General features: G+C 36.9%; 1 protein-coding gene across 1 annotated transcript in view; it reads left to right on the top strand.

The window, feature by feature from the left end:
* Positions 1 to 18,089, top strand: part of LOC143957711 (hydroperoxide isomerase ALOXE3-like) — a 181,562-nt gene that overhangs the window by 49,195 nt on the left and 114,278 nt on the right. The gene's annotated exons all lie outside the window — the stretch shown is intronic.

Below are 18,089 nucleotides of genomic sequence, written 5' to 3'. Positions count from 1 at the left end.
ATGTCAAATCTTTTCTCTCTATGTCAAATCTTTTCTCTCTATGTCAAATCTTTTCTCTCTGTGTCAAATCTTTTCTCTCTATGTCGAATCTTTTCTCTCTAAATCAGATCTTTCCTCTCTATGTCAAATCTTTTCTCTCTGTGTCGAATCTTTTCTCTCTATGTCAAATCTTTTCTCTCTATGTCGAATCTTTTATCTCTATGTCAAATCTTTTCTCTCTATGTCAAATCTTTTCTCTCTATGTCGAATCTTTCCTCTTTATGTTGAATCTTTTCTCTCTGTGTCGAATCTTTTCTCTCTGTGTCGAATCTTTTCTCTCTATGTCAAATATTTTCTCTCCATATCAAATCTTTTCTCTCTATGTCAGGGGTCTCAAACGGGTTACCCTCCAGCTGTTGTGAAACTTAAAGTCCCATCATGCCTCTGCCTATGGGAGTCATGCTTGTAACTGTCAGCCTTGCAATGCATTATGGGACTTGTAGTTTTACAACAGCTGGAGGGCCACCAGTTTGAGACCCCTGCTCAAATCTTCTCTCTATGTCAAATCTTTTCTCTCTGTGTCAAATCTTTTATCTCTATGTCTAATCTTTTCTCTCTATGTCGAATCTTTCCTCTTTATGTTGAATCTTTTCTCTCTGTGTTGAATCTTTTCTCTCTATGTCGAATCTTTTCTCTCTAAATCAGATCTTTTCTCTCTATGCCAAATCTTTTCTCTCGGTGTCAAATCTTTTCTCTCTGTGTCGAATCTTTTCTCTCTGTCTAATCGTTATATATCAAATCTTTTCTCTCTATGTCGAATCTTTTCTCTCTATGTCAAATCTTTTCTCTCTGTGTCAAATCTTTTTTCTCTATGTCAAATCTTTTCTCTCTGTGTCGAATCTTTTCTCTCTGTGTCGAATCTTTTCTCTCTGTGTCGAATCTTTTCTCTCTATGTCAAATATTTTCTCTCCATATCAAATCTTTTCTCTCTGTGTCAAATCTTTTCTCTCTATGTCGAATCTTTTCTCTCTGTGTCGAATCTTTTCTCTCTATGTCGAATCTTTTCTCTTTATGTCGAATCTTTTCTCTCTGTGTCGAATCTTTTCTCTCTATGTCGAATCTTTTTTCTCTATGTCAAATCTTTTCTCTCTATGTCTAATATTTTCTCTCTATGTCGAATCTTTTCTCTCTGTGTCAAATATTTTCTCTCCATATCAAATCTTTTCTCTCTATGTCAGGGGTCTCAAACGGGTTACCCTCCAGCTGTTGTGAAACTTAAAGTCCCATCATGCCTCTGCCTATGGGAGTCATGCTTGTAACTGTCAGCCTTGCAATGCATTATGGGACTTGTAGTTTTACAACAGCTGGAGGGCCACCAGTTTGAGACCCCTGCTCAAATCTTCTCTCTATGTCAAATCTTTTCTCTCTATGTCGAATCTTTCCTCTTTATGTTGAATCTTTTCTCTCTGTGTCGAATCTTTTCTCTCTGTGTCGAATCTTTTCTCTCTAAATCAGATCTTTTCTCTCTATGTCAAATCTTTTCTCTCTGTGTCGAATCTTTTCTCTCTATGTCGAATCTTTTCTCTCTAAATCAGATCTTTTCTCTCTATGTCAAATCTTTTCTCTCGGTGTTGAATCTTTTCTCTCTATGTCAAATCTTTTCTCTCTATGTCAAATCTTTTCTCTCTATGTCAAATCTTTTCTCTCTGTGTCAAATCTTTTCTCTCTATGTCGAATCTTTTCTCTCTAAATCAGATCTTTCCTCTCTATGTCAAATCTTTTCTCTCTGTGTCGAATCTTTTCTCTCTATGTCAAATCTTTTCTCTCTATGTCGAATCTTTTATCTCTATGTCAAATCTTTTCTCTCTATGTCAAATCTTTTCTCTCTATGTCGAATCTTTCCTCTTTATGTTGAATCTTTTCTCTCTGTGTCGAATCTTTTCTCTCTGTGTCGAATCTTTTCTCTCTAAATCAGATCTTTTCTCTCTATGTCAAATCTTTTCTCTCTGTGTCGAATCTTTTCTCTCTATGTCGAATCTTTTCTCTCTAAATCAGATCTTTTCTCTCTATGTCAAATCTTTTCTCTCGGTGTCAAATCTTTTCTCTCTATGTCGAATCTTTTCTCTCTATGTCAAATCTTTTCTCTCTGTGTCAAATCTTTTTTCTCTATGTCAAATCTTTTCTCTCTGTGTCGAATCTTTTCTCTCTGTGTCGAATCTTTTCTCTCTGTGTCGAATCTTTTCTCTCTATGTCAAATATTTTCTCTCCATATCAAATCTTTTCTCTCTGTGTCAAATCTTTTCTCTCTATGTCGAATCTTTTCTCTCTGTGTCGAATCTTTTCTCTCTATGTCGAATCTTTTCTCTTTATGTCGAATCTTTTCTCTCTGTGTCGAATCTTTTCTCTCTATGTCGAATCTTTTTTCTCTATGTCAAATCTTTTCTCTCTATGTCTAATATTTTCTCTCCATATCAAATCTTTTCTCTCTGTGTCAAATCTTTTCTCTCTATGTCGAATCTTTTCTCTCTGTGTCGAATCTTTTCTCTCTATGTCGAATCTTTTCTCTTTATGTCGAATCTTTTCTCTCTGTGTCGAATCTTTTCTCTCTATGTCGAATCTTTTTTCTCTATGTCAAATCTTTTCTCTCTATGTCTAATCTTTTCTCTCTATGTCGAATCTTTTCTCTCTGTGTCAAATATTTTCTCTCCATATCAAATCTTTTCTCTCTATGTCAGGGGTCTCAAACGGGTTACCCTCCAGCTGTTGTGAAACTTAAAGTCCCATCATGCCTCTGCCTATGGGAGTCATGCTTGTAACTGTCAGCCTTGCAATGCATTATGGGACTTGTAGTTTTACAACAGCTGGAGGGCCACCAGTTTGAGACCCCTGCTCAAATCTTCTCTCTATGTCAAATCTTTTCTCTCTATGTCGAATCTTTCCTCTTTATGTTGAATCTTTTCTCTCTGTGTCGAATCTTTTCTCTCTGTGTCGAATCTTTTCTCTCTAAATCAGATCTTTTCTCTCTATGTCAAATCTTTTCTCTCTGTGTCGAATCTTTTCTCTCTATGTCGAATCTTTTCTCTCTAAATCAGATCTTTTCTCTCTATGTCAAATCTTTTCTCTCGGTGTTGAATCTTTTCTCTCTATGTCAAATCTTTTCTCTCTATGTCAAATCTTTTCTCTCTATGTCAAATCTTTTCTCTCTGTGTCAAATCTTTTCTCTCTATGTCGAATCTTTTCTCTCTAAATCAGATCTTTCCTCTCTATGTCAAATCTTTTCTCTCTGTGTCGAATCTTTTCTCTCTATGTCAAATCTTTTCTCTCTATGTCGAATCTTTTATCTCTATGTCAAATCTTTTCTCTCTATGTCAAATCTTTTCTCTCTATGTCGAATCTTTCCTCTTTATGTTGAATCTTTTCTCTCTGTGTCGAATCTTTTCTCTCTGTGTCGAATCTTTTCTCTCTATGTCAAATATTTTCTCTCCATATCAAATCTTTTCTCTCTATGTCAGGGGTCTCAAACGGGTTACCCTCCAGCTGTTGTGAAACTTAAAGTCCCATCATGCCTCTGCCTATGGGAGTCATGCTTGTAACTGTCAGCCTTGCAATGCATTATGGGACTTGTAGTTTTACAACAGCTGGAGGGCCACCAGTTTGAGACCCCTGCTCAAATCTTCTCTCTATGTCAAATCTTTTCTCTCTGTGTCAAATCTTTTATCTCTATGTCTAATCTTTTCTCTCTATGTCGAATCTTTCCTCTTTATGTTGAATCTTTTCTCTCTGTGTTGAATCTTTTCTCTCTATGTCGAATCTTTTCTCTCTAAATCAGATCTTTTCTCTCTATGCCAAATCTTTTCTCTCGGTGTCAAATCTTTTCTCTCTGTGTCGAATCTTTTCTCTCTGTCTAATCGTTATATATCAAATCTTTTCTCTCTATGTCGAATCTTTTCTCTCTATGTCAAATCTTTTCTCTCTGTGTCAAATCTTTTTTCTCTATGTCAAATCTTTTCTCTCTGTGTCGAATCTTTTCTCTCTGTGTCGAATCTTTTCTCTCTGTGTCGAATCTTTTCTCTCTATGTCAAATATTTTCTCTCCATATCAAATCTTTTCTCTCTGTGTCAAATCTTTTCTCTCTATGTCGAATCTTTTCTCTCTGTGTCGAATCTTTTCTCTCTATGTCGAATCTTTTCTCTTTATGTCGAATCTTTTCTCTCTGTGTCGAATCTTTTCTCTCTATGTCGAATCTTTTTTCTCTATGTCAAATCTTTTCTCTCTATGTCTAATATTTTCTCTCTATGTCGAATCTTTTCTCTCTGTGTCAAATATTTTCTCTCCATATCAAATCTTTTCTCTCTATGTCAGGGGTCTCAAACGGGTTACCCTCCAGCTGTTGTGAAACTTAAAGTCCCATCATGCCTCTGCCTATGGGAGTCATGCTTGTAACTGTCAGCCTTGCAATGCATTATGGGACTTGTAGTTTTACAACAGCTGGAGGGCCACCAGTTTGAGACCCCTGCTCAAATCTTCTCTCTATGTCAAATCTTTTCTCTCTATGTCGAATCTTTCCTCTTTATGTTGAATCTTTTCTCTCTGTGTCGAATCTTTTCTCTCTGTGTCGAATCTTTTCTCTCTAAATCAGATCTTTTCTCTCTATGTCAAATCTTTTCTCTCTGTGTCGAATCTTTTCTCTCTATGTCGAATCTTTTCTCTCTAAATCAGATCTTTTCTCTCTATGTCAAATCTTTTCTCTCGGTGTTGAATCTTTTCTCTCTATGTCAAATCTTTTCTCTCTATGTCAAATCTTTTCTCTCTGTGTCAAATCTTTTCTCTCTATGTCGAATCTTTTCTCTCTAAATCAGATCTTTCCTCTCTATGTCAAATCTTTTCTCTCTGTGTCGAATCTTTTCTCTCTATGTCAAATCTTTTCTCTCTATGTCGAATCTTTTATCTCTATGTCAAATCTTTTCTCTCTATGTCAAATCTTTTCTCTCTATGTCGAATCTTTCCTCTTTATGTTGAATCTTTTCTCTCTGTGTCGAATCTTTTCTCTCTGTGTCGAATCTTTTCTCTCTAAATCAGATCTTTTCTCTCTATGTCAAATCTTTTCTCTCTGTGTCGAATCTTTTCTCTCTATGTCGAATCTTTTCTCTCTAAATCAGATCTTTTCTCTCTATGTCAAATCTTTTCTCTCGGTGTCAAATCTTTTCTCTCTGTGTCGAATCTTTTCTCTCTGTCTAATCGTTATATATCAAATCTTTTCTGTCTATGTCGAATCTTTTCTCTTTATGTCAAATCTTTTCTCTCTGTGTCAAATATTTTTTCTCTATGTCAAATCTTTTCTCTCTGTGTCGAATCTTTTCTCTCTGTGTCGAATCTTTTCTCTCTGTGTCGAATCTTTTCTCTCTGTGTTGAATCTTTTCTCTCTATGTCGAATCTTTTCTCTCTAAATCAGATCTTTTCTCTCTATGCCAAATCTTTTCTCTCGGTGTCAAATCTTTTCTCTCTGTGTCGAATCTTTTCTCTCTGTCTAATCGTTATATATCAAATCTTTTCTCTCTATGTCGAATCTTTTCTCTCTATGTCAAATCTTTTCTCTCTGTGTCAAATCTTTTTTCTCTATGTCAAATCTTTTCTCTCTGTGTCGAATCTTTTCTCTCTGTGTCGAATCTTTTCTCTCTGTGTCGAATCTTTTCTCTCTATGTCAAATATTTTCTCTCCATATCAAATCTTTTCTCTCTGTGTCAAATCTTTTCTCTCTATGTCGAATCTTTTCTCTCTGTGTCGAATCTTTTCTCTCTATGTCGAATCTTTTCTCTTTATGTCGAATCTTTTCTCTCTGTGTCGAATCTTTTCTCTCTATGTCGAATCTTTTTTCTCTATGTCAAATCTTTTCTCTCTATGTCTAATCTTTTCTCTCTATGTCGAATCTTTTCTCTCTGTGTCAAATATTTTCTCTCCATATCAAATCTTTTCTCTCTATGTCAGGGGTCTCAAACGGGTTACCCTCCAGCTGTTGTGAAACTTAAAGTCCCATCATGCCTCTGCCTATGGGAGTCATGCTTGTAACTGTCAGCCTTGCAATGCATTATGGGACTTGTAGTTTTACAACAGCTGGAGGGCCACCAGTTTGAGACCCCTGCTCAAATCTTCTCTCTATGTCAAATCTTTTCTCTCTATGTCGAATCTTTCCTCTTTATGTTGAATCTTTTCTCTCTGTGTCGAATCTTTTCTCTCTGTGTCGAATCTTTTCTCTCTAAATCAGATCTTTTCTCTCTATGTCAAATCTTTTCTCTCTGTGTCGAATCTTTTCTCTCTATGTCGAATCTTTTCTCTCTAAATCAGATCTTTTCTCTCTATGTCAAATCTTTTCTCTCGGTGTTGAATCTTTTCTCTCTATGTCAAATCTTTTCTCTCTATGTCAAATCTTTTCTCTCTATGTCAAATCTTTTCTCTCTGTGTCAAATCTTTTCTCTCTATGTCGAATCTTTTCTCTCTAAATCAGATCTTTCCTCTCTATGTCAAATCTTTTCTCTCTGTGTCGAATCTTTTCTCTCTATGTCAAATCTTTTCTCTCTATGTCGAATCTTTTATCTCTATGTCAAATCTTTTCTCTCTATGTCAAATCTTTTCTCTCTATGTCGAATCTTTCCTCTTTATGTTGAATCTTTTCTCTCTATGTCGAATCTTTTCTCTCTGTGTCGAATCTTTTCTCTCTATGTCAAATATTTTCTCTCCATATCAAATCTTTTCTCTCTATGTCAGGGGTCTCAAACGGGTTACCCTCCAGCTGTTGTGAAACTTAAAGTCCCATCATGCCTCTGCCTATGGGAGTCATGCTTGTAACTGTCAGCCTTGCAATGCATTATGGGACTTGTAGTTTTACAACAGCTGGAGGGCCACCAGTTTGAGACCCTCTGCTCAAATCTTCTCTCTATGTCAAATCTTTTCTCTCTAAATCAAATCTTCTCTCTCTATGTCAAATCTTTTCTCTCTATGTCAAATCTTTTCTCTCTGTGTCAAATCTTTTATCTCTATGTCTAATCTTTTCTCTCTATGTCGAATCTTTCCTCTTTATGTTGAATCTTTTCTCTCTGTGTTGAATCTTTTCTCTCTATGTCGAATCTTTTCTCTCTAAATCAGATCTTTTCTCTCTATGCCAAATCTTTTCTCTCGGTGTCAAATCTTTTCTCTCTGTGTCGAATCTTTTCTCTCTGTCTAATCGTTATATATCAAATCTTTTCTCTCTATGTCGAATCTTTTCTCTCTATGTCAAATCTTTTCTCTCTGTGTCAAATCTTTTCTCTCGGTGTTGAATCTTTTCTCTCTATGTCAAATCTTTTCTCTCTATGTCAAATCTTTTCTCTCTATGTCAAATCTTTTCTCTCTGTGTCAAATCTTTTCTCTCTATGTCGAATCTTTTCTCTCTAAATCAGATCTTTCCTCTCTATGTCAAATCTTTTCTCTCTGTGTCGAATCTTTTCTCTCTATGTCAAATCTTTTCTCTCTATGTCGAATCTTTTATCTCTATGTCAAATCTTTTCTCTCTATGTCAAATCTTTTCTCTCTATGTCGAATCTTTCCTCTTTATGTTGAATCTTTTCTCTCTGTGTCGAATCTTTTCTCTCTGTGTCGAATCTTTTCTCTCTATGTCAAATATTTTCTCTCCATATCAAATCTTTTCTCTCTATGTCAGGGGTCTCAAACGGGTTACCCTCCAGCTGTTGTGAAACTTAAAGTCCCATCATGCCTCTGCCTATGGGAGTCATGCTTGTAACTGTCAGCCTTGCAATGCATTATGGGACTTGTAGTTTTACAACAGCTGGAGGGCCACCAGTTTGAGACCCCTGCTCAAATCTTCTCTCTATGTCAAATCTTTTCTCTCTGTGTCAAATCTTTTATCTCTATGTCTAATCTTTTCTCTCTATGTCGAATCTTTCCTCTTTATGTTGAATCTTTTCTCTCTGTGTTGAATCTTTTCTCTCTATGTCGAATCTTTTCTCTCTAAATCAGATCTTTTCTCTCTATGCCAAATCTTTTCTCTCGGTGTCAAATCTTTTCTCTCTGTGTCGAATCTTTTCTCTCTGTCTAATCGTTATATATCAAATCTTTTCTCTCTATGTCGAATCTTTTCTCTCTATGTCAAATCTTTTCTCTCTGTGTCAAATCTTTTTTCTCTATGTCAAATCTTTTCTCTCTGTGTCGAATCTTTTCTCTCTGTGTCGAATCTTTTCTCTCTGTGTCGAATCTTTTCTCTCTATGTCAAATATTTTCTCTCCATATCAAATCTTTTCTCTCTGTGTCAAATCTTTTCTCTCTATGTCGAATCTTTTCTCTCTGTGTCGAATCTTTTCTCTCTATGTCGAATCTTTTCTCTTTATGTCGAATCTTTTCTCTCTGTGTCGAATCTTTTCTCTCTATGTCGAATCTTTTTTCTCTATGTCAAATCTTTTCTCTCTATGTCTAATCTTTTCTCTCTATGTCGAATCTTTTCTCTCTGTGTCAAATATTTTCTCTCCATATCAAATCTTTTCTCTCTATGTCAGGGGTCTCAAACGGGTTACCCTCCAGCTGTTGTGAAACTTAAAGTCCCATCATGCCTCTGCCTATGGGAGTCATGCTTGTAACTGTCAGCCTTGCAATGCATTATGGGACTTGTAGTTTTACAACAGCTGGAGGGCCACCAGTTTGAGACCCCTGCTCAAATCTTCTCTCTATGTCAAATCTTTTCTCTCTATGTCGAATCTTTCCTCTTTATGTTGAATCTTTTCTCTCTGTGTCGAATCTTTTCTCTCTGTGTCGAATCTTTTCTCTCTAAATCAGATCTTTTCTCTCTATGTCAAATCTTTTCTCTCTGTGTCGAATCTTTTCTCTCTATGTCGAATCTTTTCTCTCTAAATCAGATCTTTTCTCTCTATGTCAAATCTTTTCTCTCGGTGTTGAATCTTTTCTCTCTATGTCAAATCTTTTCTCTCTATGTCAAATCTTTTCTCTCTATGTCAAATCTTTTCTCTCTGTGTCAAATCTTTTCTCTCTATGTCGAATCTTTTCTCTCTAAATCAGATCTTTCCTCTCTATGTCAAATCTTTTCTCTCTGTGTCGAATCTTTTCTCTCTATGTCAAATCTTTTCTCTCTATGTCGAATCTTTTATCTCTATGTCAAATCTTTTCTCTCTATGTCAAATCTTTTCTCTCTATGTCGAATCTTTCCTCTTTATGTTGAATCTTTTCTCTCTGTGTCGAATCTTTTCTCTCTGTGTCGAATCTTTTCTCTCTAAATCAGATCTTTTCTCTCTATGTCAAATCTTTTCTCTCTGTGTCGAATCTTTTCTCTCTATGTCGAATCTTTTCTCTCTAAATCAGATCTTTTCTCTCTATGTCAAATCTTTTCTCTCGGTGTCAAATCTTTTCTCTCTGTGTCGAATCTTTTCTCTCTGTCTAATCGTTATATATCAAATCTTTTCTGTCTATGTCGAATCTTTTCTCTTTATGTCAAATCTTTTCTCTCTGTGTCAAATATTTTTTCTCTATGTCAAATCTTTTCTCTCTGTGTCGAATCTTTTCTCTCTGTGTCGAATCTTTTCTCTCTGTGTCGAATCTTTTCACTCTATGTCAAATCTTTTCTCTCTGTGTCAAATCTTTTCTCTCTATGTCGAATCTTTTCTCTCTGTGTCGAATCTTTTCTCTCTATGTCGAATCTTTTCTCTTTATGTTGAATCTTTTCTCTCTATGTCGAATCTTTTCTCTCTATGTCGAATCTTTTTTCTCTATGTCAAATCTTTTCTCTCTATGTCTAATCTTTTCTCTCTATGTCGAATCTTTTCTCTCTATGTCGAATCTTTTCTCTCTGTGTCGAATCTTTTCTCTCTATGTCAAATATTTTCTCTCCATATCAAATCTTTTCTCTCTATGTCAGGGGTCTCAAACGGGTTACCCTCCAGCTGTTGTGAAACTTAAAGTCCCATCATGCCTCTGCCTATGGGAGTCATGCTTGTAACTGTCAGCCTTGCAATGCATTATGGGACTTGTAGTTTTACAACAGCTGGAGGGCCACCAGTTTGAGACCCTCTGCTCAAATCTTCTCTCTATGTCAAATCTTTTCTCTCTAAATCAAATCTTCTCTCTCTATGTCAAATCTTTTCTCTCTATGTCAAATCTTTTCTCTCTGTGTCAAATCTTTTATCTCTATGTCTAATCTTTTCTCTCTATGTCGAATCTTTCCTCTTTATGTTGAATCTTTTCTCTCTATGTCGAATCTTTTCTCTCTAAATCAGATCTTTTCTCTCTATGCCAAATCTTTTCTCTCGGTGTCAAATCTTTTCTCTCTGTGTCGAATCTTTTCTCTCTGTCTAATCGTTATATATCAAATCTTTTCTCTCTATGTCGAATCTTTTCTCTCTATGTCAAATCTTTTCTCTCTGTGTCAAATCTTTTTTCTCTATGTCAAATCTTTTCTCTCTGTGTCGAATCTTTTCTCTCTGTGTCGAATCTTTTCTCTCTGTGTCGAATCTTTTCTCTCTATGTCAAATATTTTCTCTCCATATCAAATCTTTTCTCTCTGTGTCAAATCTTTTCTCTCTATGTCGAATCTTTTCTCTCTGTGTCGAATCTTTTCTCTCTATGTCGAATCTTTTCTCTTTATGTCGAATCTTTTCTCTCTGTGTCGAATCTTTTCTCTCTATGTCGAATCTTTTTTCTCTATGTCAAATCTTTTCTCTCTATGTCTAATCTTTTCTCTCTATGTCGAATCTTTTCTCTCTGTGTCAAATATTTTCTCTCCATATCAAATCTTTTCTCTCTATGTCAGGGGTCTCAAACGGGTTACCCTCCAGCTGTTGTGAAACTTAAAGTCCCATCATGCCTCTGCCTATGGGAGTCATGCTTGTAACTGTCAGCCTTGCAATGCATTATGGGACTTGTAGTTTTACAACAGCTGGAGGGCCACCAGTTTGAGACCCCTGCTCAAATCTTCTCTCTATGTCAAATCTTTTCTCTCTATGTCGAATCTTTCCTCTTTATGTTGAATCTTTTCTCTCTGTGTCGAATCTTTTCTCTCTGTGTCGAATCTTTTCTCTCTAAATCAGATCTTTTCTCTCTATGTCAAATCTTTTCTCTCTGTGTCGAATCTTTTCTCTCTATGTCGAATCTTTTCTCTCTAAATCAGATCTTTTCTCTCTATGTCAAATCTTTTCTCTCGGTGTTGAATCTTTTCTCTCTATGTCAAATCTTTTCTCTCTATGTCAAATCTTTTCTCTCTATGTCAAATCTTTTCTCTCTGTGTCAAATCTTTTCTCTCTATGTCGAATCTTTTCTCTCTAAATCAGATCTTTCCTCTCTATGTCAAATCTTTTCTCTCTGTGTCGAATCTTTTCTCTCTATGTCAAATCTTTTCTCTCTATGTCGAATCTTTTATCTCTATGTCAAATCTTTTCTCTCTATGTCAAATCTTTTCTCTCTATGTCGAATCTTTCCTCTTTATGTTGAATCTTTTCTCTCTGTGTCGAATCTTTTCTCTCTGTGTCGAATCTTTTCTCTCTAAATCAGATCTTTTCTCTCTATGTCAAATCTTTTCTCTCTGTGTCGAATCTTTTCTCTCTATGTCGAATCTTTTCTCTCTAAATCAGATCTTTTCTCTCTATGTCAAATCTTTTCTCTCGGTGTCAAATCTTTTCTCTCTGTGTCGAATCTTTTCTCTCTGTCTAATCGTTATATATCAAATCTTTTCTGTCTATGTCGAATCTTTTCTCTTTATGTCAAATCTTTTCTCTCTGTGTCAAATATTTTTTCTCTATGTCAAATCTTTTCTCTCTGTGTCGAATCTTTTCTCTCTGTGTCGAATCTTTTCTCTCTGTGTCGAATCTTTTCACTCTATGTCAAATCTTTTCTCTCTGTGTCAAATCTTTTCTCTCTATGTCGAATCTTTTCTCTCTGTGTCGAATCTTTTCTCTCTATGTCGAATCTTTTCTCTTTATGTTGAATCTTTTCTCTCTATGTCGAATCTTTTCTCTCTATGTCAAATCTTTTTTCTCTATGTCAAATCTTTTCTCTCTATGTCTAATCTTTTCTCTCTATGTCGAATCTTTTCTCTCTATGTCGAATCTTTTCTCTCTGTGTCGAATCTTTTCTCTCTATGTCAAATATTTTCTCTCCATATCAAATCTTTTCTCTCTATGTCAGGGGTCTCAAACGGGTTACCCTCCAGCTGTTGTGAAACTTAAAGTCCCATCATGCCTCTGCCTATGGGAGTCATGCTTGTAACTGTCAGCCTTGCAATGCATTATGGGACTTGTAGTTTTACAACAGCTGGAGGGCCACCAGTTTGAGACCCCTGCTCAAATCTTCTCTCTATGTCAAATCTTTTCTCTCTGTGTCAAATCTTTTATCTCTATGTCTAATCTTTTCTCTCTATGTCGAATCTTTCCTCTTTATGTTGAATCTTTTCTCTCTGTGTTGAATCTTTTCTCTCTATGTCGAATCTTTTCTCTCTAAATCAGATCTTTTCTCTCTATGCCAAATCTTTTCTCTCGGTGTCAAATCTTTTCTCTCTGTGTCGAATCTTTTCTCTCTGTCTAATCGTTATATATCAAATCTTTTCTCTCTATGTCGAATCTTTTCTCTCTATGTCAAATCTTTTCTCTCTGTGTCAAATCTTTTTTCTCTATGTCAAATCTTTTCTCTCTGTGTCGAATCTTTTCTCTCTGTGTCGAATCTTTTCTCTCTGTGTCGAATCTTTTCTCTCTATGTCAAATATTTTCTCTCCATATCAAATCTTTTCTCTCTGTGTCAAATCTTTTCTCTCTATGTCGAATCTTTTCTCTCTGTGTCGAATCTTTTCTCTCTATGTCGAATCTTTTCTCTCTGTGTCGAATCTTTTCTCTCTATGTCGAATCTTTTTTCTCTATGTCAAATCTTTTCTCTCTATGTCTAATCTTTTCTCTCTATGTCGAATCTTTTCTCTCTGTGTCAAATATTTTCTCTCCATATCAAATCTTTTCTCTCTATGTCAGGGGTCTCAAACGGGTTACCCTCCAGCTGTTGTGAAACTTAAAGTCCCATCATGCCTCTGCCTATGGGAGTCATGCTTGTAACTGTCAGCCTTGCAATGCATTATGGGACTTGTAGTTTTACAACAGCTGGAGGGCCACCAGTTTGAGACCCCTGCTCAAATCTTCTCTCTATGTCAAATCTTTTCTCTCTATGTCGAATCTTTCCTCTTTATGTTGAATCTTTTCTCTCTGTGTCGAATCTTTTCTCTCTGTGTCGAATCTTTTCTCTCTAAATCAGATCTTTTCTCTCTATGTCAAATCTTTTCTCTCTGTGTCGAATCTTTTCTCTCTATGTCGAATCTTTTCTCTCTAAATCAGATCTTTTCTCTCTATGTCAAATCTTTTCTCTCGGTGTTGAATCTTTTCTCTCTATGTCAAATCTTTTCTCTCTATGTCAAATCTTTTCTCTCTATGTCAAATCTTTTCTCTCTGTGTCAAATCTTTTCTCTCTATGTCGAATCTTTTCTCTCTAAATCAGATCTTTCCTCTCTATGTCAAATCTTTTCTCTCTGTGTCGAATCTTTTCTCTCTATGTCAAATCTTTTCTCTCTATGTCGAATCTTTTATCTCTATGTCAAATCTTTTCTCTCTATGTCAAATCTTTTCTCTCTATGTCGAATCTTTCCTCTTTATGTTGAATCTTTTCTCTCTGTGTCGAATCTTTTCTCTCTGTGTCGAATCTTTTCTCTCTAAATCAGATCTTTTCTCTCTATGTCAAATCTTTTCTCTCTGTGTCGAATCTTTTCTCTCTATGTCGAATCTTTTCTCTCTAAATCAGATCTTTTCTCTCTATGTCAAATCTTTTCTCTCGGTGTCAAATCTTTTCTCTCTGTGTCGAATCTTTTCTCTCTGTCTAATCGTTATATATCAAATCTTTTCTGTCTATGTCGAATCTTTTCTCTTTATGTCAAATCTTTTCTCTCTGTGTCAAATATTTTTTCTCTATGTCAAATCTTTTCTCTCTGTGTCGAATCTTTTCTCTCTGTGTCGAATCTTTTCTCTCTGTGTCGAATCTTTTCACTCTATGTCAAATCTTTTCTCTCTGTGTCAAATCTTTTCTCTCTATGTCGAATCTTTTCTCTCTGTGTCAAATCTTTTCTCTCTATGTCGAATCTTTTCTCTTTATGTTGAATCTTTTCTCTCTATGTCGAATCTTTTCTCTCTATGTCAAATCTTTTTTCTCTATGTCAAATCTTTTCTCTCTATGTCTAATCTTTTCTCTCTATGTCGAATCTTTTCTCTCTATGTCGAATCTTTTCTCTCTGTGTCGAATCTTTTCTCTCTATGTCAAATATTTTCTCTCCATATCAAATCTTTTCTCTCTATGTCAGGGGTCTCAAACGGGTTACCCTCCAGCTGTTGTGAAACTTAAAGTCCCATCATGCCTCTGCCTATGGGAGTCATGCTTGTAACTGTCAGCCTTGCAATGCATTATGGGACTTGTAGTTTTACAACAGCTGGAGGGCCACCAGTTTGAGACCCCTGCTCAAATCTTCTCTCTATGTCAAATCTTTTCTCTCTAAATCAAATCTTCTCTCTCTATGTCAAATCTTTTCTCTCTATGTCAAATCTTTTCTCTCTTTTTGTATTTTCAGATTCATTTTGTATGTTTTGTGAGATTGGCTATATTCATTTTAATGTTTCAATATTTTATTTCAGGAGATTATTTCTGTATGCACTTTGAGTAATCTCTGCTAGTCCAACCTACAAAGAGAAATGGAAGCAGCTGATTTCTTTTTTTTTTTTATAGTAATGAAAAATATATGCAAACTAAAAAAAAAAATGAATGGATCTGAAATAATCAATGGAATGAAATTATTTTCAGATTCATTCATTATGTTATGATTCAGAGATGGATCCACCACACCCCATCCATCCAATCCAAACACAATAAGTAGGAATCATCATCGCATTTCACTTTTATACCTTGCTGTATTTATTGCAATATGTTTCTATTTTATATGTAGTACTTTTTCTTTTTTTTTTTTACAATTTTTATAATAGTGAAAAATGTTAATGCAACAGAAAAACAAAATGGATCCTGATTTAATTAGTTATGTCATACTTTATATCCAAATAAAACAAATGAATCTCATTGTTGGTTATGATTTATTTTGGATTAGTTGAAATTCATTACTATTGTGATTTAAAAATTTATGTACTTCTGAATCTCTGAACAACCAAAAATTTGGGCTGAATTTCTATTCCTAACAAGACGAATTGCACATGTCTGGTGTATTATGCACTGGTTCTAATGATGGCTGTATGGCATTTCTCAGGGTAACTTTCTTGATGGTGACAATATTGGACTATATCTGTATAATGTGTTTAAAAATGGCCACTTGTAATCCCCATCAGAAGCCTGTATGACACAATATAGAAAAAAAAAATGGGCTAACTTTACGGTTGTCTTATTTTTTAATTTAAAAAAGTGAATTTTTTCCACAAAATTGCACTTGTAAGACCGCTGCGCAAATACAGTGTTACAAAAAGAAGTATTGCAACCACCACCATTTTATTCTCTAGGGTGTCTGAAAAAAAAAATATATATAAAAGGTTTTGGGGGTTCTAAGTCATTTTATAGCAAAAAAATAAAAATTATTTTAACTTGTAGACAACAAATCTCAAAAAAAGAGGCTCGGTCCCCAAGTGGTTAAGGTTTAAAGTGGTTGTAAACCCTTACAAACCACTTTGACCTACAGGTAAGTCTAGATTTATGCCGCGTACACACGACCGGACTTTTTGAGGGGCTAGGTCCGACAGACTTTTGACGGAAGTTCTGACAGAGTTCTGATGGACTTTCCGAATGAACAGACTTGGCCACACACAATCACACCAAAGTCCGACGGATTCGAACGTGATGATGAACGACCGGACTAGAATAAGGAAGTTCATAGCCAGTAGCCAATAGCTGCCCTACTGTCGGTTTTTGTCCGTCGGACTAGCATACACACGAACGTATTTCTCGGTAGGAACTGGGTCCGGCGGAGTTCTGGCGGAAAAATTTGAAACATGTTCCGTTTCTAAAGTCTGTGAGACTTTTGCAAATCAAAAGCCTGCTGCAGCCCCACACAGGATCGAATGGTCTGCCGGAATCATTCCGTCTGACTTTTGATGTTGAAAAGTCCGGTCGTGTGTACGCGGCATAAGGCTTACCTGCAGGTCCAAGAAATATCTCCCAAACCTATACGGTTTAGGAGATATTTGCACGAAGATGGGCACCGCTGTCTACGACGCATGCGCCGTAGACAGCGGCGCGCAGGCGCACTGAGCGTGGCATCCTTGATAACGAAGATGCCGTGCAATGCCGTGCATCTTGGCTCATGGCGCATGCGTGGGAGTGACGTCATCGCAGCTTCGCCGAATGACAGTGGCGGAGCTGCGAGACCCACCGAGAAGATGGATGCGGCGGACTCCAAGGGACAGCGATGACTTCGCTGGCTCCTGTGTCAGGTAAGTGACACATAAAGGACTACTATGCGATGCGATGCGATGCGATGCGATGCGATGCATAGTAGTCCATTATGCTTTACCTTTGCAGGGAATCAAAGAGGAAGTAAACTCATCAGGGTTTACTTCCTCTTTAAGTAAGTGTCAGAGTTAGAGATTTGGCCAAGGATAGAGTCAAAGGTCATGGCCACAGTCAAAGATTGGGTTCAAAGTTCAGGTCTGTGTATTTTAGGTAGAATTATTATTATTATTTTTTTTTTTTAAAAAAAGCTTTTTTTTTAATTTAGTATCAGTGTCAGTTCGTTTTTAGCGTGTTTTAAACAGGATGAAAAAAAAAAATGCAAATGCAAAATGCACACTTTTGTTTCTGGGTCTTACTATGGGGTACAAACAAGAACAAAATATACATATATGAGATATCGTTAAAATCATCAGGAGCAGGAAAATTTAATTTTGGATTGTTCTTGGGTGGTGGGTTATGGTAATAGAAAGAAATATACAGATTTTGATTTTAACCAGTAGAGATCCGCGCTATAGCCAAATGACGGCTACAGCGCGGACCTCCTTTGCCGGGACGACGTCTATTGACGTCGTCCCCTGCATGAGCGGCCTGCGTGCCCCCTGAGGGGCGCGCGAGGCGTGCTCTGTGATCGGTGAGTCTATGAGACTCGCCTGATCACGGATCCGAGCAAGGGGTCGATCCCGACCCCTTATCACGTGATCAGCTGTCAGACAATGACAGCTGATCATGTGATACAACGGAGCCGGTAATCGGCTATTATTCCTCCTCGTGCTGACAGCGCGAGGAGAAAAAAAAAGAGCCGATCACGGCCAGCTTACCAGTGCCCACCTGCACCCCTCAGGAATAAGTAAGTGCCCCCCGTAAGTGCCACCCAGCAGTGCCCACAGTGCCACCCAGCAGTGCCCACGGTGCCACCCACAATCTGCCTCAACAGCGGTTCTGCAGCCCAGTGCCACATATCCGTGCCCATCAGTGTCATCTACCAGTGCCGCCCATCAGTGCCCATCAGTCCCATCTATCAGTGGTACCTATCAGTGCCCCTTAGTGCCACCCACCTGTGCCATCTTATCTGTGCCCATTAGTGCCGCCTTATCTGTGCCCATCAGTACTGCCTTATCTGTGCCTATTAGCGCCGCCTTAACTATGCCTATCAGTGCCCATCAGTCCCATCTATCAGTGGTACCTATCAGTGCCCCTTAGTGCCACCCACCTGTGCCATCTTATCTGTGCCCATCAGTGCCGCCTTATCTGTGCCCATCAGTACTGCCTTATCTGTGCCTATTAGCGCCGCCTTAACTATGCCTATCAGTGCCCACCAGTGCAGCCTATCAGTGCCCACCAGTGCAGCCTATCAGTGCCGCCTCATCAGCGCACTTCAATGAAGGAGAAAAATTACCTGTTTGCAAAATTTTATAACAAACTATTAAACATGATTTTATTTTTATTTTTATTTTGCATCTTTTTTTGTTTGTTTAGCAAAAAATAAAACTCCCAGCTGTAATTAAATACCACCAAAAGAAAGCGCTATTTGTGGGAAAAAAAATGATAAAAAATGTCATTTGGGTACAGTGTTGTATGACCGCGTAATTGTCATT

Source organism: Lithobates pipiens, unplaced genomic scaffold (assembly GCF_037356315.1).
Source record: "Lithobates pipiens isolate NorthernLeopardFrog02 unplaced genomic scaffold, aLitPip1_a1.2 Scaffold_55, whole genome shotgun sequence".
Lineage (NCBI taxonomy): Eukaryota > Metazoa > Chordata > Amphibia > Anura > Ranidae > Lithobates > Lithobates pipiens.
Note: the sequence above shows the minus strand (reverse complement) of the source record. Positions and strands in the feature narration are given on the sequence as shown.